We start from the raw sequence: 28,000 nt of genomic DNA, 5'->3' as shown, positions 1-28,000 counted from the left end.
GATAAGTGGAGGCAGCTGACCACAGCTAACTCCAAGGAGCAGCCATACCACTTGAAACCACAAGAGGGAGCCCAAGAGCAGAACTCACAAAAGTGCCACTTACAACCACCGGAGGGAGCCCAGGAGCAGAATTCACAACAGATAGGTGTCATAATTGACGCCTCTCCATTATTAATCTGGCTTAATGTCACCTTACAATAGCAAGGTGGCATTAACCCTTCATTACCCCATATCCCACCGCCACACGGGAATCGGAAGAGAGTGGCCAAGTGCCAGAATAGGCGCATCTTCCAGATGTGCCTTTTCTGGGGTGGCTGGGGGCAGGTGTTTTTAGCCAGGGGGGGCCAATAACCGTGGACCCTCTCCAGGCTATTAAGATCTGCCCTCAGTCACTGGCTTTACTACTCTGGTGGAGAAAATTGCGCGGGAGCCCACGCCAATTTTTTCCGCCATTTAACCCTTTAATTTAATAGCTAGAACGGCCAAATTTTGCACATACACACTACTAACATTAGTAGTGTGGAATATGCAAAAAAAAGGGGGATATGACATGGTTTACTGTATGTAAACCATGTCTCATATCATGTCGGGTTTAGGAAGGAGATAGCAAAAGCCGGCAATTGAATTACCGGCTTTTAAGCTATCTAGCGCTGGATGAAATATTAATATATATACATATATGTGTCTCAATGACATATATATATATATATACCTATTCTATGTGTACACATTAATTCTACCTATTCTACTGTAAGCTGTCAGTGTGATTTTACTGTACACCGCGCTGAATTGCCGGCTTTTCTCGCTAACACCGCTGCGTATTTCTCGCAAGTCACACTGCTGGTCCGTGTGTAATCCGTATTTTTCGGGCCCCCATAGACTTGCATTGGCGATTTTTTTGCGCAATACGATGACAAACGCAGCATGCTGCGATTTTCTACGGCCGTAGAAAACCGTATAATACAGATCAGTAAAATACGGCAGATAGGAGCTGGGGCATAGAGAATAATTGGGCGGTGTGTAATGCGTGTTTTACGGACGTATTTAATGCGCTCATACGTCCGTAAAACTCGCAAGTGTGACGCCGGCCTTACACTCACTCTTCTCCCAATTCACTTTAAAAGCAGATGCGCCACAAAAAATAGAAACCAACAACTTCACACGCCGTACCGAACACTCTGAATCACACAGCACACACACATCATCCATATAGCCACTCATCTTCCACTCTCTCCCCCCCCCCCCACCCGGTACTTGCACACCTAGAACCACCTTATCTTTTCTTAACAGACATAACAAAGGCTCAATTGCGCAAATAAAAACAATAGGGGACAAAGGGCACCTCTGCCGAACACCGGAAAATACATTTACTCTCCTCCCCACCTTTCCATTCAACAACACACAACTGTAAATGTTCTTAAGGCCCCTTCACACTAAGCGACGCTGCAGCGATACCGACAACGATCCGGATCGCTGCAGCGTCGCTGTTTGGTCGCTGGAGAGCTGTCACACAGACCGCTCTCCAGCGACCAACGATGCCGGTAACCAGGGTAAACATCGCGTAACTAAGCGCAGGGCCGCGCTTAGTAACCCGATGTTTACCCTGGTTACCATGCTAAAAGTAAAAAATAACAAACACTAAACTCCTGAACTAGATCTCTGGGTTTCCAGAACCCGACGCACTTTATAGCCTATTCTCGTATGCTTCCAGGCCGTTCCTCGGCGTGCGTCCTGTCCGCTGGGATGCGGGGGCAGCCACACTCCTTCCCTGAATTCCCCACACCCTCATCCATCCTTCTTTTCTTCTTCCCACCCTCTTTTCTATCCCCTTCCTTACTTTCTATGTTTGTCCTCCTCATAACTAGTTCGATTATACATATTGTATTTTGAATATCCACAAAGAAATCTAACAATTGGTACCATCTATCCCGGCTGTTTTTTATTGTTATCAGCTCATGATTTCGGGATAGCCAGGAGCATTGCTGATCAGAAAAGTTAAATCATAAGACATAAATGCTGTAACTATGCTCCTCTTGTTCGACTTAAAATTACTGCCTATCATTGCACAGATTTACCAGTTTGTAACGTTTGCCTTTGTTTTTTTTATTGCTGTGACCAATAAAAATGATTTATACAAAAAACAAACACTAGATACTTACCTACCGCTGTCTGTCCTCCAGCGCTGTGCTCTGCTTCTCTGCTCTCCTCCTGTACTGGCTGTGAGCCGGAAAGCAGAGCGGTGACGTCACCGCTCTGCTTTCCGGCTCACAGACAGTACAGGAGGAGTGCAGAGCACAGCGCTGGAGGACAGACAGCGGTAGGTAAGTATCTAGTGTTTTTTTTTTTTTACTTTTAGCATGGTAACCAGGGTAAACATTGGGTTACTAAGCGCGGCCCTGCGCTTAGTTACCCGATGTTTACCCTGGTTACCAGTGAAGACATCGCTGGATCGGTGTCACACAAGCCGATCCAGCGATGTCTCCAGGGAGTCCAGCGACGAAATAAAGTTCTGGACTTTATTCAGCGACCAACGATCTCCCAGCAGGGGCCTGATCGTTGGTCGCTGTCACACATAATGATATCGTTAACGATATCGTTGCTACGTCACAAATAGCAACGATATCGTTAACAATATCGTTATGTGTGAAGGTACCTTTATACAAGCTTCTCACTCTCTCAACAAACAAAGAAAGAAAACCCATCTTCACCAACACACTAAACAAAAAACCATGCGCCAATCTAGCATACGCCTTCTCAAAATCAAAACTCAACACATACACCCCCTTCTTACGATTCATGCAGTCCCATAAACAATCTCTCAACATACACAAACTTCCATGTATTCATCTTCCAGGCACCGCACAACATTGCTCCTCGCCTACCACACTCCAAACCACGCCACGCATCCTGTTAGCCAAAAGTTTTGCATAAATCTTATAATCACAATTTAGCAATGTGATCGGCCTCCAATTTTTTAGATTTTTCAAATCACCTTTTTTTGGCAATAACACAACCACCCCTGCACGCATACCATTTGCCACCTCTGCATTCGCCCACATATACTTACATACATCCACAAAATCCTTCCCGATCACATCCCACAATAAAATTCCACCGGTAAACCATCCTCCCCGGTGTTTTATTCAATGCCATGCTACACACCACCTTCCATACTTCTTCACCCGTCGCATGACCCATCAAACTTTCCCTTTCTATCCTATTCAAACTATTTTCCAAAACACTCAGCACCTCACTCTCCAAGCGTTCATCCCTCCATTTCACAGCATACCAATCATAAAACTTTGCCACTTCCTCACACAAGTCCGCACCACTCACTTCATTTCCATCCATCTCATTCAAAACACATACTCTGTCTCTTCCCAAAAAATTTTTGTAAAGAAAAAACAAGAACACTTCTCATTCTTCTCCAAATTCTCTATTTTGGCCCTGCACACAATACTCCTCCTCTTTCTAACAAAAAATCATTCACCTCTTTTTTTACTATCACCAAATCTTCACTCACATCCATCCCTCCCGCCCTCCATTTATACAACACACTCAGTCTTGCATTTATAAAAACAAATCTTTCTCTCTTTGCAGCCACACACTTGTACCCGAGTTTAAAAAAAAACCTCTTGGTTTTCTATTAAACCCAATCCCACCATTCACACACACACTTCTGAAATCACTCCTGCACCCACACCACTCTGCATAATGTCTTTCATACTCCTCTCTCACCCCCCTCCTTCCAGCAAACTCACATTCAGCTTCCACACACCTTTCCCAGCCACCTCATTAACATGCAGATCCAATTCACACTTCATACACACATGATCGGAAAAAAACACCCTCTCCTGTGCATAACTAACAGGAACCAGATTTTTTGAAACAAAACAATAGTCCAATCTAGACGCCACCCTACCACTATCAGAAAATACGTATTTAACAACGGAGTTATCTTGCATGCAAGCTGCATATCCTTTAAACCAAAATCATTCACCATATCCATTAACACTTTCCCTGACACATCCACATTCACACTTCCCACATCACAGTTCATACCTCCCACAATCACAACAGGCACTCTTCCTGGAATAAAAAACTTAATTTTTTCAAATAAAACTTTACGCTCCTGTTTTTCCACAGGCGCATACACATTAATAACACAAAAGCGAACATTTCTAAACTCAAAATTTGCCAACACACACCTCCCAACCTCAATCACCATATAGTCACACAAACTCACATAATTTCCCTTCACCAAAAAACCCACAACATCATTTTTATTACAGGCAATCCCTGACCACACAGACGCACCATGAGGACATTCACTCCCCTTCACACCATCCACAATCCCACACTCCTGCAAACAAAAAATTCTTGCATTTTGAGTTGCAAAAAAATCCAAAATGGCCGCCCACCGCAACCTATTTTTAAAGGGACACTGTCACATGAATTTGGAGGGAACAATCTTCAGCCATGGAGGCGGGGTTTTGGGGTGTTTGATTCACCCTTTCCTTACCCGCTGGCTGCATGCTGGCTGCAATATTGGATTGAAGTTCATTCTCTGTCCTCCGTAGTACACGCCTGCACAAGAGGAGGCTGCATGCTGGCTGCAATATTGGATTGAAGTTCATTCTCTGTCCTCCGTAGTACACGCCTGCACAAGGCAAGATTACCTTGTGCAGGCGTGTACTATGGAGGACAGAGAATGAACTTCAATCCAATATTGCAGCCAGCATGCAGCCAGCGGGTAAGGAAAGGGTGAATCAAACACCCCAAAACCCCGCCTCCATGGCTGAAGATTGTTCCCTCCAAATTCAGGTGACAGTGTCCCTTTAAAGACCCTCACATTTTGTGATATGATTACAAAACCCATAACAAACAAAAATACTAAAAAAAAGCAACCTACAAACAGGACGTTATACAACTTACATGAAAAACCTAAAAAAACAAAAACCATTTTTAAAGGCAAATGCTATATACAAAAACACCTAGCTACTGAAATAATAGCACATAACTAAACAGTATCGCTACTGTCCTCCTCCACCATCTGCGCCGAACAGCTTTCAGAGCCGCTGACCTCCATACACTCCTCCAGACACGTCTTCTTCTGCCCAACCTTCCTCTGGGGCACTCCTCCTTCAGGAACCTCAAAGTCACGGATTTCCCCATCACCCTCCCTGGGACACTTCGACCTCCAGGCTCCTCTTGTGAGGAAAAAACACCAATGTTTCTTGGGTCAGAATCAGAAATCAAAGACTCAGCCATCTCCTCCACCTCAGAAATATCAAAGTCCATCAATAAGCCCATCTCCTCTGCTTTGGTAACTGGGGCCTCCTTTTTTTTTTTTTTTTTATTAACCATTGCACACTCTTCACGCTTTGTGGCTCTCCAGAATTCCTTGTCCTCCTGCTGCTCCCTCCTCCTCTCAGCTTCCTTATCCTCCTGCCGTCTATCCCGCCGTCTCTCAACCATAGAGGGCGGAATACCTCAGCGCTTTGTTGCGCAGAAGCCTTGCTTTCCTCCCGCTTCTTCTTCTCTCTCTTTTTTTCCCCCTCCTGCCTCCGCTCCTCCTCACGTTTCTTTTCTTCCTTCTCCCGCCTCTCCTCCTCTCTAGTTGGCCTCCTCGGCCCACCATACGGACAGTCCTTATACAGGTGCCCTGTATTACCACACTGGTCACATTCACGTGGCATCGGACACTGAGCAGCCGGATGGTCCTCTTGCTTACAGTTACGACAAACCGTGCCCTTCTCACACGTGTTCTGTAAGTGCCCAAATTGGAAACACTTCCTGCAGTATAGAGGATGCCCTGCATACGATAGAAAGCCCCTATGACCCACCACTAAAAAATTTGCCAGGGGATGGGTGAAACCTCCCAAGCAACTTGGGTCTTTCCTCAGTTTCACACGAAACACATATTTGCAATTGAAAATGCCCAAACAATTTCTCTGTTTCTCTCCACCTTTCACATATTTGCAGTACCGAGCCAGGAACTGCTCCAGCAGACTTACTTCTGTGTAAGGATTATACACGATAACCGTCACTACGTTTTCCATGAGCCAAACAGAGGTTCCTCTTGCAGTCCCTCCAGGCATGGGTCACCATCATGGTTTCTGAACCACTCAAAAACAGTTAGACAGAAAGGCTCACTCACAAAGGTAACATTGTATATACCTTGGTTGTGAAATTCATTCACACTGAAAATATCAGTGCAATGAGCTCCAGCCTTTCCCTCCAGCAGGTCACGAACCACGTACACCACATTGTTATTGGCACCAACTTCCACAACCACACAAATAGTATTCTTGATAAACATCTTCAGTCTTTACTGCCGATACGAAAACCACAGAAGAAAATTAGCAGCACGCTGCCAGGAAATACTCGCACCCACTGACTGCGACACAAGATCGCAGCCAGAAGGCCGAGAAGCAATAACCAGAAATCGTTTTGCACTTGTGCCGCACCAAGGCCTAACACTGATACCCTTTGGGGAAATGGAGCAAAAGATTGCCCTGAGGAGGACATTTTAGCAAACCGGACGCCTTCATAATGACAGACCTGCTGTTTGTTCAAGCTGCGAGCCACTCGTTTTTAATCTGCATAACCCCACCTATTGTAACCCTCCCCCCTCTTTGTTCCAATGTGCACTACTTACTGAGTGCCAGGAGGAGGTGTGCAAGAGGGAAATTCAAAAACCAAACAAGCGAGCAGCTGTCTTTCCTTAGCTCTCCTGATGCCGGGTATAGACCCTGCTGCCTACCTATCACCATTCTGCCCGCCGCTGTTCCAGCAGCAGACTGAAGAGGACTGCCACCGCACTGCTTTTTATAGGCCAAGGGCCCATTGTGACACGTGAGGGTTCCTGCCCATTGTCACACATAAGGGTTCCAGACCATGGCCAAGGGCCCATTGTGACACGTGAGGGTTCCACGCGCAGATTCTATCTAATGCAGGCAGTGCACCAGGTTGCCAGAAAGCATTAGAATACTCACACAAGTGGAGATAGGCAGCGTATTCAAGATCAGCACAGAGACAATGTTTCCTTTCTTTAAATACATATACACCAAATGTAAAAGTCAGTGATCCCCAAGAGGGAGACAATGTTTTACAAAAGAAATCATGCTGTCACAAACGTGGAGTGTATGGCCGAACTACTTATGGGTTACTTAAATTAAAACACTAAGTACTGATAGCAAGGGGCCTAACTTTGCAGACGATGTATTTGCAACACTGTAACAAAGGCCAAATACATGTCCACATCTTCACACACCGGTTGCAACCAGTAAAGAGAGATTGATTGATTGATTGATAGATTGATTTCAGATTGAATGCAATACAATGCTTGACATGCATAGGTGCAAACAATGCGCGCACAAAATGTTGCAATTGGTCAAGTTAAATCGAGCAAAATGCATTTGGCATCTGAAATGTGCAACTTTGACCCTGAAAAGAATTCACATAATGGCTTAAAACACAGCGTGTGCTGATTTCAATTCAATCTGTATTTGGAAGCCGGATCAGAGAAGGAGTGCACTGTTCCCAGAGATACCGCAATAAGGGGTCAATGTGTGGAGTGGACAGAGCAAGCTCTTTTTCCATCTCCCTGTTGTAAAAATCCATGTATTATATGGTCTCCAATTAGGAGACGTATCAGATATTAACCCCTTTCTGCCAAAGGACGTACTATTCCGTCCATGTGGGGTGGGCCCTACTTCCCAAGGACGGAATAGTATCTCCAGAGCGATCGGCCGCTCTCTCGGGGGGAGCGCGGCCGATCGCGGCCGGGTGTCAGCTGCCTATCGCAGCTGACATCCGGCACTATGTGCCAGGAGCGGTCACGGACCACCCCCGGCACATTAACCCCCGGCACACTGCGATCAAACATGATCGCGGTGTGCCGGCGGTACAGGGAAGCATCGCGCAGGGAGGGGGCTCCCTGCGGGCTTCCCTGAGACCCCCGCAGCAACGCGATGTGATCGCGTTGCTGCGAGGGTTTCCTCACCTCCCTCCCTGCTCCAGACTCGGATCCAAGATGGCCGCGGCATCCGGGTCCTGCAGGGAGGGAGGTGGCTTCACAGAGCCTGCTCAGAGCAGGCACTGTGAAGCCTGCAGTGCTGCAAGTCAGATCGGTGATCTGACAGAGTGCTGTGCACACTGTCAGATCTATGGGCAGCACGGGGTGGCGCAGTGGTTAGCACAACAGCCTTGCAGCGCTGGGGTCCTGGGTTCTAATCCCACCCAGGACAACATCTGCAAAGAGTTTGTATGTTCTCTCTGTGTTTGCGTGGGTTTCCTCCCACATTCCAAAGACATACTGATAGGGATTCTAGATTGTGAGCCCCATCAGGGACAGCGATGATAATGTGTGCAAAAATGTAAAGCGCTGAGAAATATGTTAGCGCTATATAAAAATAAAGATTATTATTAAAGATTATTATCACCGATCTGTGATGTCCCCACCTGGGACAAAATAAAAAAGTAGCAAAAAAAATTCCACATGTGTAAAAAAAAAAATCAAACAAATTTTTTTTAAATAATGAAAAAAAAATCTATATTATTCCCATAAATTCATTTCTTTATCTAAATAAAAAAAAAACAATAAAAGTACACATATTTAGTATCGCCGCGTCCGTAACGACCCCACCTATAAAACTATATCACTAGTTAACCCCTTCAGTAAACACCGTAAGAAAAAAAAAAAACGAGGCAAAAAACAACGCTTTATTATCATACCGCCGAACAAAAAGTGGAATAACACGCGATCAAAAAGACAGATATAAATAACCATGGTACCACTGAAAGCATCATCTTGTCTCGCAAAAAACGAGCTGCCATACAGCATCATCAGCAAAAAAATAAAAAAGTTATAGTCCTCAGAATAAAGCGATGCAAAAATAATTATTTTTTCTATAAAATAGTTTTTATCGTATAAAAGCGCCAAAACATAAAAAAATGATATAAATGAGGTATCGCTGTAATCGTACTGACCCGAAGAATAAAACTGCTTTATCCATTTTTCCGAACGGTATAAACGCCTCACCCAAAAGAAATTCATGAATAGCTGGTTTTTGGTCATTCTGCCTCACAAAAATCGGAATAAAAAGCGATCAAAAAATGTCACGTGCCCGAAAATGTTACCAATAAAAACGTCAACTCGTCCCGCAAAAAACAAGACCTCACTTGACTCTGTGGACTCAAATATAGAAAAATTATAGCTCTCAAAATGTGGTAACGCAAAAAAATATTTTTTGCAATAAAAAGCGTCTTTTAGTGTGTGACGGCTGCCAATCATAAAAATCCGCTAAAAAACCCGCTATAAAAGTAAATCAACCCCCCCTTCATCACCCCCTTAGTTAGGGAAAAATTAAAAAATTTAAAAAATGTATTTATTTCCATTCTCCCATTAGGGTTAGGGCTAGGCTTAGGGCTAGGGTTAAGGCTACAGTTACGGTTGGGGCTAAAGTTAGGGTTAGGGTTTGGATTACATTTACGGTTAGGAATAGGGTTGGGATTAGGGTTAGGGGTGTGTCTGGGTTAGAGGTGTGGTTAGGGTTACCGTTGGGATTAGGGTTAGGGGTGTGTTTGGATTAGGGTTTCAGTTATAATTGGGGGTTTCCACTGTTTAGGCACATCAGGGGCTCTCCAAACGCGACATGGCGTCCCATCTCAATTCCAGCCAATTCTGCGTTGAAAAAGTAAAACAGTGCTCCTTCCCTTCTGAGCCCTCCCATGCGCCCAAACAGGGGTTTACCCCAACATATGGGGTATCAGCGTACTCAGGACAAATTGGACAACAACTTTTGGGGTCCAATTTCTCCTGTTACCCTTGAGAAAATACAAAACTGGGGGCTAAAAAATAATTTTTGTGGGAAAAAAAAAGGATTTTTTATTTTCACGGCTCTGCGATATAAACTGTAGTGAAACACTTGGGGGTTCAAAGCTCTCACATCATATCTAGATGAGTTCCTTAGGGGGTCTACTTTCCAAAATGGTGTCACTTGTGGGGGGTTTCTACTGTTTAGGTACATTAGTGGCTCTGCAAACGCAATGTGACGCCTGCAGACCATTCCATCTAAGTCTGCATTCCAAATGGCGCTCCTTCCCTTCCGAGCCCTCTCATGTGCCCAAACGGTGGTTCCCCCCCACATATGGGGTATCAGCGTACTCAGGACAAATTTGACAACAACTTTTGGGGTCCAATTTCTCCTGTTACCCTTGGGAAAATACAAAACTGGGGGCTAAAAAATAATTTTTGTGGGAAAAAATGTTTGTTTTATTTTTACGGCTCTGTATTATAAACTTCTGTAAAGCCCTTGGTGGGTCAAAGTGCTCACCACACATCTAGATAAGTTCCTTAGTGGGTCTACTTTCCAAAATGGTGTCACTTGTGGGGGGTTTCAATGTTTAGGCACATCAGTGGCTCTCCAAACGCAACATGGCGTCCCATCTCAATTCCTGTCAATTTTGCATTGAAAAGTCAAACGGCGCTCCTTCCCTTCCGAGCTCTCCCATGCGCCCAAACAGTGGTTTACCCCCACATACGGGGTATCAGCGTACTCAGGACAAATTGTACAACAACGTTTCGGGTCCATTTTCTCCTGTTACCCTTGGTAAAATAAAACAAATTGGAGCTGAAGTAAATTTTTTGTGAAAAAAAGTTAAATGTTCATTTTTATTTAAACATTCCAAAAATTCCTGTGAAACACCTGAAGGGTTAATAAACTTCTTGAATGTAGTTTTGAGCACCTTGAGGGGTGCAGTTTTTAGAATGGTGTCACACTTGGGTATTTTCTATCATATAGACCCCTCAAAATGACTTCAAATGAGATGTGGTCCCTAAAAAAAAAAAATGGTGTTGTAAAAATGAGAAATTGCTGGTCAACTTTTAACCCTTATAACTCCCTAACAAAAAAATTTTTGATTCCAAAATTGTGCTGATGTAAAGTAGACATGTGGGAAATGTTACTTATTAAGTATTTTGTGTGACATATCTCTGTGATTTAATTGCATAAAAATTCAAAGTTGGAAAATTGCGAAATTTTTTCAAAATTTTTGCCAAATTTCCGTTTTTTTTCACAAATAAACGCAGGTAATATCAAAGAAATTTTACCACTATCATAAAGTACAATATGTCTCGAGAAAACAATGTCAGAATCACCGGGATCCGTTGAAGCATTCCAGAGTTATAACCTCATAAAGGGACAGTGGTCAGAATTGTAAAAATTGGCCCGGTCCATAACGTACAAACCACCCTTGGGGGTAAAGGGGTTAAACTGATAAGAACAGATACTACAGCTGATCTTGGGCGGCGATTGATCATAGCCAAAAGGCGATAACCAGAGATAGTTTTGTATTTGTGCCACCCCGAGGCCTGACACTGAATTTTTATTTTTTTTTCCCTCTGATGGGAAGTTCCACAGTCAGGTAACCAAAACTATAAGGAACTCAACTCCCAAACAGCGTGTCCACACACTTAGTGCAACAGCTATTGCCATCATCATCGGAAACACACATAAAAAAAACTTTTATTTAACAAACCAAAAAAACTCCTCAAAAATACATTAACATAATACTCAGATATAATACCTAAAACCATTATCGTAAGCATGAACCCCAAGCCATTCCAAAGCCCCAGGAATATCCTCACCCTCAAAAACTCTATTCACACGTTCACATATATGTTTTGGTATTCTATATTTCCTAAGAAAACTAATTCTATCCTTGCGTATTTCTTTTTTAACATTTTCCACCAAAAAATGCATACGTTTCTCCATAGTCAACATGTGAAAAATTTGCTGATAATAATTTTTGTCCTTTATGGGCCTTTCTTCTTGCTTTTCCTTTTCCACTTCCCCAATCCACTAAAATTCCTGTTTTAACTTCAGACTCTTCCTTCTTGTTTTCCTCTACCTTTTGTCTTCTTACTTTCACCTTTCTTTCCACCACCAACACTTTTCCTTCACTTTTCTTCTCTTTTTCCTTAGAACCATTAGCCACTTTTTCTTCCATCTCTTTCTGATTTTTCTGCCTACTTGGGCAATTCTTAAACACATTTGTACTATCTTGACACAAATTACACCTCTGAATATTTACAATCCTTTGACTCATGATCTTCTCCTTTACAAAAACCACATACACCACCTACACAATCTTCTTTTTCATGACCATATCTTCCACAAATTCGACAAAATTTAGGCATACCACTGAAAAAAAGTCTCCATTTACATTACCCAATTTAAACCTAGCTGGTGGAAGCACAAGTCTTCCCTGATGATCCTCATTAAAATGAACCCAAAACTTCCACTTAGAAGTCCAGAAACCAAATTAATTGAAAATCTTCCCTTTTGGCACTACAGAAGTACAATAAAACTTCAAAAAAGTAATGATATCCTCATCTTCTATTAAAGGAGAGTACATTTTAATAATTACCCATTTCTCTTTAGGAGGAAAATGAGGTATGACCCTCACTCACTCCATCCTTTTATCCTGAATTGCAACCATTCTTCTTAAATATTTTTCAAATAAAACTCTATCCAAAAAAACAATGTCATAAACTCCTCTCTTAGGATAATCCATAATCGCCAACACACCTTCTGTCTTTACCTTGAAAGGATCCAGCAGAATCTCACACATCACATACTGGTAATCCTTCTGAACACGAAAGTTCTCTTGCACATGCAGCTGAATGGAATTCTGCACTTTAGCAAACCCAGGCACATCCTCCGATTCTTTATCCTGTGAAGTTGCAGCCATTTTCCTCACGAAAAGTCTCCACTCCTCCTCAAAATGACCCTTCAACACCGAAGTTTCAGGTAGGTAATCACCTCTCGTTGTCCGGGGACTAAGCCGACCTGCCGATAGCAGCAAGGAGGTGAAGCTTCCTCCACTAAGAGAGAACAATCCCCCAAGGCCAACAAGCCGGGTACCCCAGACACCTCAGGCCAAGATCAAGGCAGCAACCGCTAGATCCGGTTTCATCAGTATTAAAACTCCAAAAATAAAATTAATCGTATTAAACGACTTAAACATGAGTTCGACATCATCATTTTGAAACCACTTCTGTTAAAAATAAAATACAAATCACATCATATACATAATCCAAAACACAATATCCCTATAGAGTATCTTTATAAACAAAAACAAACTATCCTATTTGTACTCCTCAAATAACAAAACAAAATCTCTATAGTTCTGATTCTGACACTAAATACGGCCAAATTATTATATCTTCCTGAATCACCATTTTTTCCCATTTCCTTTCCCTTCTCTTTACTCAGTCTCTTTTTTTTCCTTTTGTATTCCCTCCTCCCAATACCCAAAAAGCTCATTTTTAATTTCTTCCAAGCTCTCCTCTTCCTGAAACTCCATTTTTTCCATTTTCTTTTCCTTCTCTGTACACACAGTCTCCCTTTTCTCCTTTCGAATTATTTTCCGTTTCCATTTTTTATTAACTCTTTTCTCCGCACTTTCAACCTTTCTAACTTTGTCTTCATCTTTATCCATTATAAATCTCTCCTTAAGCTCCTCCATACATTCCCTTCTCTCGATTTCTTCATCTTCTTTCTTTTTCAAAACTTCAAAAACTCCTTCCATCTTCTCAAAATGTTCAAGATTCACTTCTAAAGTTTTCTTCTCTCTTTCCACATAACAAAACCCAAACTTCCCGTTTATCATGATTTTTCCTACCAACAACTCCTCATCTTCCTTTGTCCATACCAAAAAAGTATTTTCCCATTCCATACACCAATAGTATTGAAAAAAAATTTCTGAAACTTTGCCTCCACATACTTTGTCTTCAAATAACTCAACACCTCTTCAGTGTCTAGAAAAGGGTCCTCCATACATACAATAACACTTCTTGGTTTTCCCATACATGACACCATCAGACCAATATCTCCAGAGTTTTCTCCATTCCACCACTTAAAGAAATCCAAACATTTACCTTCAGACTTTAAAGTCATTTCAAAGCTTCTTCTGTATCTTGCTTCTTGCATACACAAAATATCTTCTTTCCAAATTGCTCCGAAATCCACAAAAAAACCCCATAATCCGCTTTTCATCCAACAACACGTCCTCCATGCCTGGCTTCTGAAAGAAACGCAGGCAACTTCTCTTCCTCCAGAACTCCATATCTCCAATGTTGGCCCAACAGCTATGTGTTGGAACAGTTGCCAACTACAGATGTAGTGACAAGGGTGATCGCCTCTCGTTGTCTGGGGACTAAGCCGGACGCCTATAGCAGCAAGGGGGTGAAGTCCCCACCGTTAAGTGAGGACAATCCCCCAAGGCCGATGAACCGGATACCCCAGACACTACATCACTACACTTGATCCTAGCCAGAAGGCCGAAAAGCAATAACCAGAAATCGTTTTGCACTTGTGCCGCACCAAGGCCTAACACTGATACCCTTTGGGGAGATGGAGCAAAAGATTTCCCTGAGGAGGACATTTTAGCAAACCGGATGCATTCACAATGACAGATCTGCTGTTTGTTCAAGCTGTGAGCCACTCGTTTTTAATCTGCATAACCCCACCTATTGTAACTCTCCCCCCTCTTTGTTCCAATGTGCGCTACTTACTGAGTGCCAGTAGGTGTGCGAGAGGGAAATTCAAAAAACAAACAAGCGAGCAGCTGTCTTCCCTTAGCTCTCCTGATGCCGGGTATAGACCCTGCTGCCTACCTATCACCATGCTGCCCGCTGCTGTTCCAGCAACAGACTGAAGAGGACTGCCACCGCACTGCTTTTTATAGGCCAAGGGCCCATTGTGGCACGTGAGGGTTCTGGACCATGGCCAAGGGCCCATTGTGACACGTGAGGGTTCTGGGCCATGGCCAAGGGCCCATTGTGACACGTGAGGGTTCCGGACCATGGCCAAGGGCCCATTGTGACACATGAGGGTTCCGCGCGCAGATTCTATCTAATGCAGGCAGCGCACCTGGTTGCCAGAAAGCATTAGAATACTCACACAGGTGGAGATAGGCAGCGTATTCAAGATCAGCACAGAGACAATTTTTCCTTTCTTTAAATAAATATACACCAAATGTAAAAGTCAGTGGTCCACAAGAGGGAGACAATGTTTTACAAAATAAATCATGCTGTCACAAACGTGGTATGTATGGCAGAACTACTTATGGGTTACTTAAATTATTAAACCAAAAGGAGTGCACTGTTCCCAGAGATACCGCAATAACGGGTCAATGCGTGGAGTGGATACAGCAAGCTCTTTTTCCATCTCCCTGTTCTAAAAATCCATGTACTATATGGTCTCCAATTAGGAGACGTATCAGATATTAAACTGATAAGAACAGATACTACAATTGATCTTGGGGGGCGATCGATCGATCGATCATAGCCAAAAGGCGATAACCAGAAATAGTTTTGTACTTGTGCCGCCCTGAGGCCTGACACTGATCTTTCATCCTAGCCAGAAGGCCATAAGCAATAACCAGAAATCTTTTGCACTTGTGCCGCACCAAGGCCTAACACTGATACCCTTTGGGGAGATGGAGCAAAAGATTGCCCTGAGGAGGACATTTTAGCAAACCGGACGCCTTCACAATGACAGATCTGCTGTTTGTTCAAGCTGCGAGCCACTCGTTTTTAATCTGCATAACCCCACCTATTGTAACCCTCCCCCCTCTTTGTTCCAATGTGCACTACTGAGTGCCAGGAGGTGTGCGAGAGGGAAATTCAAAAAACAAACAAGCAAGCAGCTGTCTTCCCTTAGCTCTCCTGATGTCGGGTATAGACCCCGCTGCCTACCTATCACCATGCTGCCCGCCGCTGTTCCAGCAGCAGACTGAAGAGGACTGCCACCGCACTGCTTTTTATAGGCCAAGGGCCCATTGTGACACGTGAGGGTTCCAAGCCAATTGTGACACGTGAGGGTTCCGGACCATGGCCAAGGACCCATTGTGACACGTGAGGGTTCCGGACCGTGGCCAAGGGCCCACTGTGACACGTGAGGGTTCCGCGCGCAGATTCTATCTAATGCAGGCAGTGCACCAGGTTGCCAGAAAGCATTAGAATACTCACACAGGTGGAGATAGGCAGCGTATTCAAGATCAGCACAGAGACAATTTTTCCTTTCTTTAAATACATATACACCAAATTTAAAAGTCAGTGGTCCCCAAGAGGGAGACAATGTTTTACAAAAGAAATCATGCTGTCACAAACGTGGTATGTATGGCCGAACTACTTATGGGTTACTTAAATTAAAACACTAAGTACTGATAGCAAGGGGCCTAACTTTGCAGACGATACATTTGCAACACTGTAACAAAGGTCAAATACGTGTCCACATCTTCACACACCGGTTGCAACCAGTAAAGAGAGATTGATTGATAGATTTCAGATTGAATGCAATACAATACTTGACATGCATAGGTGCAAACAATGCACGCACATGTTGCAATTGGTCAAGTTAAAGCTAGCAAAATGCATTTGGCATCTGAAATGTGCAACTTTGACCCTGAAAAGAATTCATATAATGGGTTAAAACACATCGTGTGCTGATTTCAATTCAATCTGTATTTGGAAGCCGGGTTAGAGAAGGAGTGCACTGTTCCCGGAGATACCGCAATAAGGGGTCAATGCGTGGAGTGGACAAAGCAAGCTCTTTTTCCATCTCCCTGTTGTAAAAATCCATTTACTATGTGGTCTCCAATTAGGAGACGTATCGGATATTAAACTGATAAGAACAGATACTACAATTGATCTTGGGCGGCGATCGATCATAGCCAAAAGGCAATAACCAGAAATGGTTTTGAACTTGTGCCGCCCCGAGGCCTGAAACTGATCCTTCATCCTAGCCAGAAGGCCAAGAAGCAATAACCAGAAATCGTTTTGCACTTGTGCCACACCAAGGCCTAACACTGATACCCTTTGGGGAGATGGAGCAAAAGATTGCCCTGAGGAGGACATTTTAGCAAACCGAACGCCTTCACAATGACAGATCTGCTGTTTGTTCAAGCTGCGAGCCACTCGTTTTTAATCTGCATAACCCCACCTATTGTAACCCTCCCCCCTCTTTGTTCCAATGTGCACTACTTACTGAGTGCCAGGAGGAGGTGTGCGAGAGGGAAATTCAAAAAACAAACAAGCGAGCAGCTGTCTTCTCTTAGCTCTCCTGATGTCGGGTATAGACCCTGCTGCCTACCTATCACCATGCTGCCCGCCGCTGTTCCAGCAGCAGACTGAAGAGGACTGCCACCGCACTGCTTTTTATAGGCCAAGGGCCCATTGTGACACGTGAGGGTTCCAAGCCCACTGTGACACGTGAGGGTTCGGGACCATGGCCAAGGGCCCATTGTGATACGTGAGGGTTCCGGACCATGGCCAAGGGCCCATTGTGACACGTGAGGGTTCCGCTCGCAGATTCTATCTAATGCAGGCAGCGCACCTGGCTGCAAGAAAGCATTAGAATACTCACACAGGTGGAGATAGGCAGCGTATTCAAGATCAGCACAGAGACAATGTTTCCTTTCTTTAAATACATATACACCAAATTTAAAAGTCAGTGATCCCCAAGAGGGAGACAATGTTTTACAAAAGAAATCATGCTGTCACAAACGTGGTATGTATGGCAGAACTACTTATGGGTTACTTAAATTAAAGCTAAGTACTGATAGCAAGGGGCCTAATTTTGCAGACGATACATGTGCAACACTGTAACAAAGGCCAAATACGTGTCCACATCTTCACACCGGTTGCAACCAGTAAAGAGAGATTGATTGATTGATTTCAGATTGAATGCAATACAATGCTTGACATGCATAGGTGCAAACAATGCGCGCGCAAAATGTTGCAATTGGTCAAGTTAAATCTAGCAAAATGCATTTGGCATCTGAAATGTGCAACTTTGACCCTGAAAAGAATTTACATAATGGGTTAAAACACAGCTTGTGCTGATTTCAATTCAATCTGTATTTGGAAGCCGGATCAGAGAAGGAGTGCACTGTTCCCAGAGATACCGCAATAAGGGGTCAATGTGTGGAGTGGACAGAGCAAGCTCTTTTTCCATCTCCCTGTTGTAAAAATCCATTTACTATGTGGTCTCCAATTAGGAGACGTATCAGATATTAAACTGATAAGAACAGATACTACAATTGATCTTGGGTGGCGGCGCCGACGATCGATCATAGCCAAAAGGCGATAACCAGAAATGGTTTTGTACTTGTGCCGCCCCGAGGACTGACACAGATTTTTTTTTTCTTTTTCCCTCAGATGGGAAGTTCCACAGTCAGGTAACCAAAACTATAAGGAACTCAACTCCCAAAACAACGTGCCACATACTCAATGCAACCGCTATTCCCATCATCATTGGAAAACACAAATACATTTTTTAACTAACAACCAAAAAACACCTCAAGATACATTAACAAAATGTTTCCACTTTTTAGTCTTCCAAATTCCCTCTGCATCCACCTCCCCTCTCCTCCTCTGATCACACACAAAGCAAAAATACAATGTTCCCAAAATAATTTTTATACAATTTTTAACCTCAATATCCTTCCTTTTAAACACATACATATTCCTCACATCCCACAATACCTCTTTTATACATGCCATCATCAACCACAATACAGTCATGGCCAAAATTTTTGAGAATGACACCAAAATTATATTTTCACATGATCTGCTGCCCTCTGGTTTTTATTAGTGTTTGTCTGATGTTTATATCACATACAGAAATATAATTGCAATCATATTATGAGTACCAATAGGTTATATGGACAGTTAGAATGAGTTAATGCAGCAAGTCAATATTTGCAGTGTTGACCCTTCTTCTCAAGACCTCTGCAATTCTCCCTGGCATGCTCTCAATCAACTTCTGGACCAAATCCTGACTGATAGCAGTCCATTCTTGCATAATCAATGCTTGCATTTTGCCAGAATTTGTTGTTTTTTGTTTGTCCACCCGTCTCTTGATGATTGACCACAAGTTCTCAATGGGATTAAGATCTGGGGAGTTTCCAGGCCATGGACCCAAAATCTCTATGTTTTGTTCCATGAGCCATTTAGTTATCACCTTTGCTTTATGGCAAGGTGCTCCATCATGCTGGAAAAGGCATTGTTGGGCGCCAAACTGCTCTTGGACGGTTGGGAGAAGTTGCTCTTGGAGGACATTCTGGTACCATTCTTTATTCATGGCTGTGTTTTTAGGCAAGATTGTGAGTGAGCCGATTCCCTTGGCTGAGAAGCAACCCCACACACGAATGGTTTCAGGATGCTTTACAGTTGGCATGAGACAAGACTGGTGGTAGCGCTCACCTCTTCTTCTCCGAATAAGCTGTTTTCCCGATGTCCCAAACAATCGAAAAGGGGATTCATCAGAGAAAATGACTTTGCCCCAGTCCTCAGCAGTCCACTCCCTGTACCTTTTGCAGAATATCAGTCGGTCCTTGATGTTTTTTCTGGAGAGAAGTGGCTTCTTTGCTGCCCTCCTTGAAACCAGGCCTTGCTCAAAGAGTCTCCGCCTCACATATGGTCCTGGTGCTTGCAGGTCTTTCTTGGGCGCCCTGGAGCCTTTTTGACAGCAATGGAAGCTCTCTCCTTGAAGTTGTTGATAATGCTATAGATTGTTGACTGAGGTGCAATCTTTGTAGCTGCGATACTCTTCCCTGTTAGGCCATTTTTGTGCAGTGCAATGATGGCTGCACATGTTTCTTTAGAGATAACCATGGTTAACTGAAGAGAAACAATGATACCAAGCACCAGCCTCCTTTTAAAGTGTCCAGTGATGTCATTCTTACTTAATCATGACTGATTGATCCATTAACACGGGTGTGGGTGTTGAAGAGGACATGGCTGGCGATCAATCACTAAAATGATGTTAGCTGCTCCTTTTAAGGCAGGACTGCAATGATGTTGAAATGTGTTTTGGGGGTTAAAGTTCATTTTCTGGGCAAATATTGACTTTGCAAGTACTGTAATTGCTGTTAAGCTGATCACTCTGACATTCAGGAGTATATGCAAATTGCCATTAGAAAAAATGAAGCAGTAGTCTTTGGAAAAATTAATATTTGTCTCATTCTCAAAATTTTTGTCTATGACTGTACTCTCTCCTTTTCCCCACACATACCCAATCCAAACATAAAAAGCTCAAAAGACAACAGATTCACTTCACACAGCTCCTTACACAAACGACCCATACCTGCTATCACACTTCTAGCATACTGACAATTCCAAAACAAATGCACCACACTCTCACTCCCAACACATCCACTCCTCGGACACTTCTCACTCCTCACTAAACCCCGTTTTTTCAGAAACTCCCTCACCGGCAACAGCCCATGCAATGACTGCCATACAATCTCACTCTGCCTATTTGTCATACCATTCACACATACCTTCTTCCATACTTTCTGCACATCATTCCATCTTACCAATTTAAGATCTGGCAAGGACAGCCTGTGAGCTCGTCCAACAATAATGTCACATTCCATCTCTCTACACTCAATCATCTTATATACAGCTTTCTTCTTTTCTAACAATCTCACATCCACATCACACAGTTCATACTTCGCTAAAAATGTGTACACCCACACGTACCACACAGGGACCTCAAAAGCCACTGGGCTCCTAAGATCCCTTTCACGCCATTTAAAAACGAAACAAGAAATTTCCAAACAAAAACCTGCACATACATGCATACTTCCCATCCATCCTAATCACACCTAGTACAAACACCATAATATTCACGCCAAAAAATACATTCAAATTTGGGAAACCCAGTCCCTCCTTATCCAAACTCTTCATAACAATCTCTCTCCTTGCACGCTCCATACATGAACACCAAAAAAGACAAACAAAACCCTATTTAATCTTCTAATACACATGTAGCTTGGTGGAAAAACCATTGCAACATACAAAAAAATAGGTAACACAACACTCTTAATAACTAAAATTTTACCAAAAAACGTAAGATCCCTCAAACTCAAAAACTTTAATTACGCTCCACTCTCTCTCTCTCACATCCACCCAGCTTTCCTCTCCATCCAATTTCTCTGAAAAATTCACACCCAAAATCTTTATCGATCCACTCACCACATTCACTCCAGCATCATCGCTCAAATTCCTCCCCCCAAAATTCTTACACTCACTCTTCTCCCAATTCACTTTAAAAGCAGATGCTCCACAAAAAATAGAAACCAACAACTTCACACGCCGTACCGAACACTCTGAATCACACAGCACACACACATCATCCATATAGCCACTCATCTTCCACTCTCTCCCCCCACCCGGAACTTGCACACTCCGAATCACCTTATCTTTTCTTAACAGACATAACAAAGGCTCAATTGCACAAATAAATACGATAGGGGACAAAGGGCACCCCTGCCGAACACCCGAAAATACATTTACTCTCCTCACCACATTTCCATTCAACAATACACAACTATAAATGTTCTTATACAAACTTCTCACTCTCTCAACAAACTCAGAAGGGAAATGCATCCTGTTAGCCAAAAGCTTTGCATAAATCTTATAATCACAATTTAGCAATGTGATCGGCCTCCAATTTTTTAGATTTTTCAAATCACCTTTTTTTGGCAATAACACAACCACCCCTGCACGCTGCATCCGCCCACATATACTTAGATACATCCACAAAATCCTTCCCAATCACATCCCACGATAAAATTCCACCGGTAGACCATCCTCCTCCGGTGTTTTATTCAACACCATACTACACACCACCTTCCATACTTCTTCACCCGTCACATCACCCATCAAACTTTCCCTTTCTATCCTATTCAAACTATTTTCCAAAACACTCAGCACCTCACTCTCCAAACCTCCATCCCTCCATTTCACAGCATACAAATCATAAAACTTTTCCACTTCCTCACACAAGTCCGCACCACTCACTTCATTTCCATCCATCCCATTCAAAACACTCATACTCTGTCTCTTCCCAAAAACTTTTTTTTAAAGAAAAAACGCGAACACTTCTCATTCTTCTCCAAATTCTCTATTTTGGCCCTGTACACAATAGTCCTCCCTCTTTCTAACAAAAAATCATTCACTTCTTTCACTTTCACTAAATCTTCACTCACATCCATCCCTCCCGCCCTCAACTTATACAACACACTCAGTCTTGCATTTAAAAAAACAAACCTTTCTCTCTTTGCAGCCGCAACACTTGTGTACCGTTTTTTAAAATACTCTTAGTTTTCCATTTAACCCAATCCCACCATTCACAGACATTTCTGAAATCACTCCTGCACCCACACCATTCTGCATAATGTCTTTCATACTCCTCTCACACCCCCTCCTTCAAGCGAACTCACATTCAACTGCCACACCTTTCCCAGCCATTTCATTAACATGCAAATCCAATTCACACTTCATACACACATGATCGGAAAAAAACACACTCTCCTGTGCATAACTAACAGGAATCAGATTTTTTGAAACAAAACAATAGTCCAATCTAGACGCCACCCTCCCACTATCAGAAAATACATATTTAACCCCTTTACCCCCACGTTAATTGCACGTTAATGACCAGGCCAATTTTTACAATTCTGACCACTGTCCCTTTATGAGGTTATAACTCTGGAATGCTTCAACGGATTCCAGTGATTCTGACATTGTTTTCTCGTGACATATTGTACTTCATGATAGTGGTAAAATTTCTTTGATATTACCTGCGTTTATTTGTGAAAAAAACAGAAATTTGGCAAAAATTTTGAAAATTTTGCAATTTTCCAACTTTGAATTTTTATGCAATTAAATCACAGAGATATGTCACACAAAATACTTAATAAGAAACATTTCCCACATGTCTACATTACATCAGCACAATTTTGGAACCAAATTTTTTTTTTGTTAGGGAGTTAAGGGTTAAAAGTTGACCAGCAATTTCCCATTTTTACAGCACCATTTTTTTTTAGGGACCACATCTCATTTGAAGTCATTTTGAGGGGTCTATATGATAGAAAATACCCAAGTGTGACACCATTCTAAAAACTGCACCCCTCAAGGTGCTCAAAACTACATTCAAGAAGTTTATTAACCCTTCAGGTGTTTCACAGGAATTTTTGGAATGTTTAAATAAAAATGAACATTTAACTTTTTTTCACAAAAAATTTACTTCAGCTCCAATTTGTTTTATTTTACCAAGGGTAACAGGAGAAAATGGACCTCAAAAGTTGTTGTACAATTTGTCCTGAGTACACCGATACCCCATATGTGGGGGTAAACCACTGTTTGGGCGCATGACAGAGCTCGGAAGCGAAGGAGCGCCGTTTGACTCTTCAATGCAAAATTGACTGGAATTGAGATGGGACGCCATGTTGCGTTTGGAGAGCCACTGATGTGCCTAAACATTGAAACCCCCCACAAGTGATACCATTTTGGAAAGTAGACCCCCTAAGGAACTTATCTAAATGTGTGGTGAGAACTTTGAGCCCCCAAGTGTTTCACTACAGCTTATAACGCAGAGCCGTAAAAATAAAATAAAAAAATTTCCCCAATTTTTTTTTAGCCCGCAGTTTTGTATTTTCCCAAGGGTAACAGGAGAAATTGGACCCCAAATGTTGTTGTCCAGTTTGTCCTAAGTACGCTGATACCCCATATGTGGGGGGAACCACCGTTTGGGCGCATGGGAGGGCTTGGAAGGGAAGGAGTGCCATTTGTAATGCAGACTTAGATGGAATGGTCTGCAGGCATCACATTGCCTTTGCAGAGCCCCTAATGTACCTAAACAGTAGAAACCCCCCACAAGTGACCCCATATTGGAAACTAGACCCCCCAAGGAACTTATCTAGATGTGTTGTGAGAACTTTGAGTCCCCAAGTGTTTCAGTACAGTTTGTAACGCAGAGCCGTGAAAATAAAAAATCTTTTTTCCCAACAAAAAATATTTTTTAGCCCCCAGTTTTGTATTTTCCCAAGGGTAACAGGAGAAATTGGACCCCAAAAGTTGTTGTCCAATTTGTCCTGAGTACGCTGATACCCCATATGTTGGGGTAAACCCCTGTTTGGGCACACAGGAGAGCTCGGAAGGGAAGGAGCACTGTTTTACTTATTCAACGCAGAATTGGCTGGCATTGAGATCGGACGCCATGTTGCATTTGGAGAGCCCCTGATGTGCCTAAACAGTGGAAACCCCCCAATTATAGCTGAAACCCTAATCCAAACACACCCCTAACCCTAATCCCAATGGTAACCCTAACCACACCTCTAACCCAGACACACCCCTAACCCTAATCCCAACCGTAAATGTAATCCAAACCCTAACTTCAGCCCCAACCCTAACTTCAGCCCTAACCCTAACTGTAGCCTTAGCCCTAACCCTAGCTTTAACTCTAACCCTAGCCCTAACGTGAAAATGGAAATAAATACATTTTTTAATTTTTCCCTAACTAAGGGGGTGATGAAGGGGGGGGTTTGATTTACTTTTATAGTGGGTTTTTTCAGCGGATTTTTATGATTGGCAGCCGTCACACACTGAAAGACACTTTTTATTGCAAAAAATATTTTTTGCATTACCACATTTTGAGAGCTATAATTTTTCCATACTTGAGTCCACAGAGTCATGTGAGGTCTTGTTTTTTGTGGGACGAGTTGTCTTTTTTATTGGTAAGATTTTCGGGCACGTGACATTTTTTGATCGTTTTTTATTCTGATTTTTGTGAGGCAGAATGACCAAAAACCAGCTATTCATGAATTTCTTTTGGGGGAGGCGTTTATACCGTTCTGCGTTTGGTAAAATTGATAAAGCAGTTTTATTCTTCGGGTCAGTACGTTTACAGTGATACCTCATTTATATAATTTTTTTATGTTTTGGCGCTTTTATACGATAAAAACTTTTATAGAAAAAATAATTATTTTTGCATCGCTTTATTCTTAGGACTATAACTTTTTTATTTTTTTGCTGATGATGGTGTATGGTGGCTCGTTTTTTGCGGAACAATATGACGTTTTCAGCGGTACTATGTTTATTTATATCTGTCTTTCTGATCGCGTGTTATTCCACTTTTTGTTCGGTGGTATGATAATAAAGCGTTGTTTTTTTGCCTCTTTTTTTTCTTACAGTGTTTACTGAAGGGGTTAACTAGTGGGACAGTTTTATAGGTTGGGTCGTTACGGACGCTGCGATACTATGTGTACTTTTATTGTTTTTTTTTTTATTTAGATAAAGAAATGTATTTATGGGAATAATATATAGATTTTTTTTTTCATTATTTAGGAATTTTTTATTTTTACACATGTGGAAAATTTTTTTTTTTACTTTTTTACTTTGTCCCGGGGGGACATCACAGATCGCTGATCTGACAGTTTGCACAGCACTCTGTCAGATCAGCGATCTGACTTAGAGCACTGCAGGCTTACCAAGCGCCTGCTCTGAGCAGGCATTTGGTAAGCCATCTCCCTCCCTGCACGACCCGGATGCCGCGGCCATTTTGGATCCGGCCTTGTGCAGGGATGGGAGGTAAGAGACCCTCACAGCAACGCGATCACATCGCGTTGCTGCGGGGGTCTCAGGGAAGCACGCAGGGAGCCCCCTCCTTGCGCGATGCTTCCCTGTACCGCCGGCACACCGCGATCATGTTTGATCGCGGTGTGCCGGGGGTTAATGTGCTGGGGGCGGTCCGCTATTTCGTCCGTGGGAATTAAGGCCCACCCCACATGGACGGAATAGTACGTCCAATGGCAGAAAGGGGTTAACAACGGAGTTATCTTGCATGCACGCTGCATATCCTTTAAACCAAAATCACTCACCATATCCATTAACACTTTCCCTGACACATCCACGTTCATACTTCCCACATCACAGTTCATATCACCCACTATAATAATAATTTTATTTATATAGCGCCAACATATTCCGCAGCGCTTTACAAATTATAGAGGGGACTTGTACAGACAATAGACATTACAGCATAATAGAAATCACAGTTCAAATTAGATACCAAGAGGAGTGAGGGCCCTGCTCGCAAGCTTACAAACTATGAGGAAAAGGGGAGACACGAGTTGTGGATGGTAACAATTGCTTTAGTTATTCGGACCAGCTATAGTGTAAAGGCCCCTTCACATTTAGCGACGCTGCAGCGATACCGACAACGATCCGAATCGCTGCAGCGTCGCTGTTTGGTCGCTGGAGAGCTGTCACACAGACCGCTCTCCAGCGACCAACGATGCCGGTAACCAGGGTAAACATCGGGTAACTAAGCGCAGGGCCGCACTTAGTAACCCGATGTTTACCCTGGTTACCATGCTAAAAGTAAAAAAAAACAAACACTAGATACTTACCTACAGCCGTCTGTCCTCCAGCGCTGCGCTCTGCTTCTCTGCTCTCCTCCTGTACTGTCTGGGAGCCGGAAAGCAGAGCGGTGACGTCACCGCTCTGCTTTCCGGCTCACAGCCAGTACAGGAGGAGTGCAGAGCACAGCGCTGGAGGACAGACAGCGGTAGGTAAGTATGTAGTGTTTGTTTTTTTTTACTTTTAGCATGGTAACCAGGGTAAACATCGGGTTACTAAGCGCGGCCCTGCGCTTAGTTACCCGATGTTTACCCTGGTTACCAGTGAAGACATCGCTGGATCGGTGTCACACACGCCGATCCAGCGATGTCTCCAGGGAGTCCAGCGACGAAATAAAGTTCTGGACTTTGTTCAGCGACCAACGATCTCCCAGCAGGGGCCTGATCGTTGGTCGCTGTCACACATAACGATTTCATTAACGATATCGTTGCTACGTCACAAATAGCAACGATATCGTTAACAATATCGTTATGTGTGAAGGTACCTTTAGGGTACCGTCACACAGTGGCATTTTGATCGCTACGACGGCACGATCCGTGACGCTCCAGCATCGTAACAATATCGCTCCAGCGTCATAGACTGCTGTCACACTTTGCAATGTACGACGCTGGAGCGATAATTTCATGACGTGTGTACGATGTAGAAGCCGTTGGTTACTATGCGCACATCGTATACAATATCGTGCACACCTTTGTTACACCATGCGATCATGCCGCCACAGCGGGACACTAGACGACGAAAGAAAGTTTCAAACGATCTGCTACGACGTATGATTCTCAGCGGGGTCCCTGATCGCAGGAGCATGTCAGACACAGCGAGATCGCTGGAACGTCACGGATATATCGCTGGAACGTCACAAATCGTGCCGTCGTAGCGATCAAAATGCCACTGTGTGACGGTACCTTAAGGCTCAGGTGTTCATGTAAAGCTGCATGAACCAGTTAACTGCCTAAGTATGTAGCAGTACAGACACAGAAGGCTATTAACCCCTTCATGACCAGGGGATTTTTCGTTTTTCCGTGTTCGTTTTTCGCTCCCCTCCTTCCCAGAGCCATAACTTTTTTATTTTTCCGTCAATTTGGCCATGTGAGGGCTTATTTTTTGCGGGACGAGTTGTACTTTTGAACGACATCATTGGTTTTAACATGTCGTGTACTAGAAAACGGGAAAAAAATTCCAAGTGCGGTGAAATTGCAAAAAAAGTGCAATCCCACATTGGTTTTTTGTTTGGCTTTTTTGCTAGGTTCACTAAATGCTAAAAATGACCTGCCATTATGATTCTCCAGGTCATTACGAGTTCATAGACACCAAACATGACTAGGTTATTTTTTATCTAAGTGGTGAAAAAAAATTCCAAACTTTGCTAAAAAAAAAAAAAAAAAATTGCGCCATTTTCCGATACTCGTAGCGTCTCCATTTTTCGTGATCTGGGGTCGGTTGAGGGCTTATTTTTTGCGTGCCGAGATGAAGTTTTTAATGATAGCATTTCGGTGCAGATACGTTCTTTTGATCGCCCGTTATTGCATTTTAATGCAATGTCGCGGCGACCAAAAAAACGTAATTCTGGCGTTTCGAGTTTTTTTCCCGCTACGCTGTTTAGCGATCAGGTTAATACTTTTTTTTATTTGATAGATCGGGCAATTCTGAGCGCGGCGATACCAAATATGCGTAGATTTGATATTTTTTTTATTGATTTATTTTGATTGGGGCGAAAGG

At 43.0% G+C, this 28,000-nt stretch overlaps 1 non-coding gene and 2 pseudogenes across 1 annotated transcript; all 3 read right to left on the bottom strand.

The window, feature by feature from the left end:
• Positions 1–15,163: 15,163 nt before the first annotated feature.
• Positions 15,164–15,371, bottom strand: LOC138660429 (U2 spliceosomal RNA; annotated as a pseudogene).
• Positions 15,372–16,558: 1,187 nt separating this feature from the next.
• On the bottom strand, positions 16,559–16,758 carry LOC138660434 (U2 spliceosomal RNA). The gene has a single exon (XR_011317841.1). It is a non-coding gene; the product is annotated as a U2 spliceosomal RNA (small nuclear RNA).
• A 1,195-nt stretch (positions 16,759–17,953) lies between these two features.
• Positions 17,954–18,162, bottom strand: LOC138660433 (U2 spliceosomal RNA; annotated as a pseudogene).
• Positions 18,163–28,000: the final 9,838 nt, after the last annotated feature.

Source organism: Ranitomeya imitator, chromosome 1 (genome assembly GCF_032444005.1).
Source record: "Ranitomeya imitator isolate aRanImi1 chromosome 1, aRanImi1.pri, whole genome shotgun sequence".
Classification (NCBI taxonomy): domain Eukaryota; kingdom Metazoa; phylum Chordata; class Amphibia; order Anura; family Dendrobatidae; genus Ranitomeya; species Ranitomeya imitator.
This window is presented reverse-complemented; position numbering and strand designations above follow the sequence as displayed.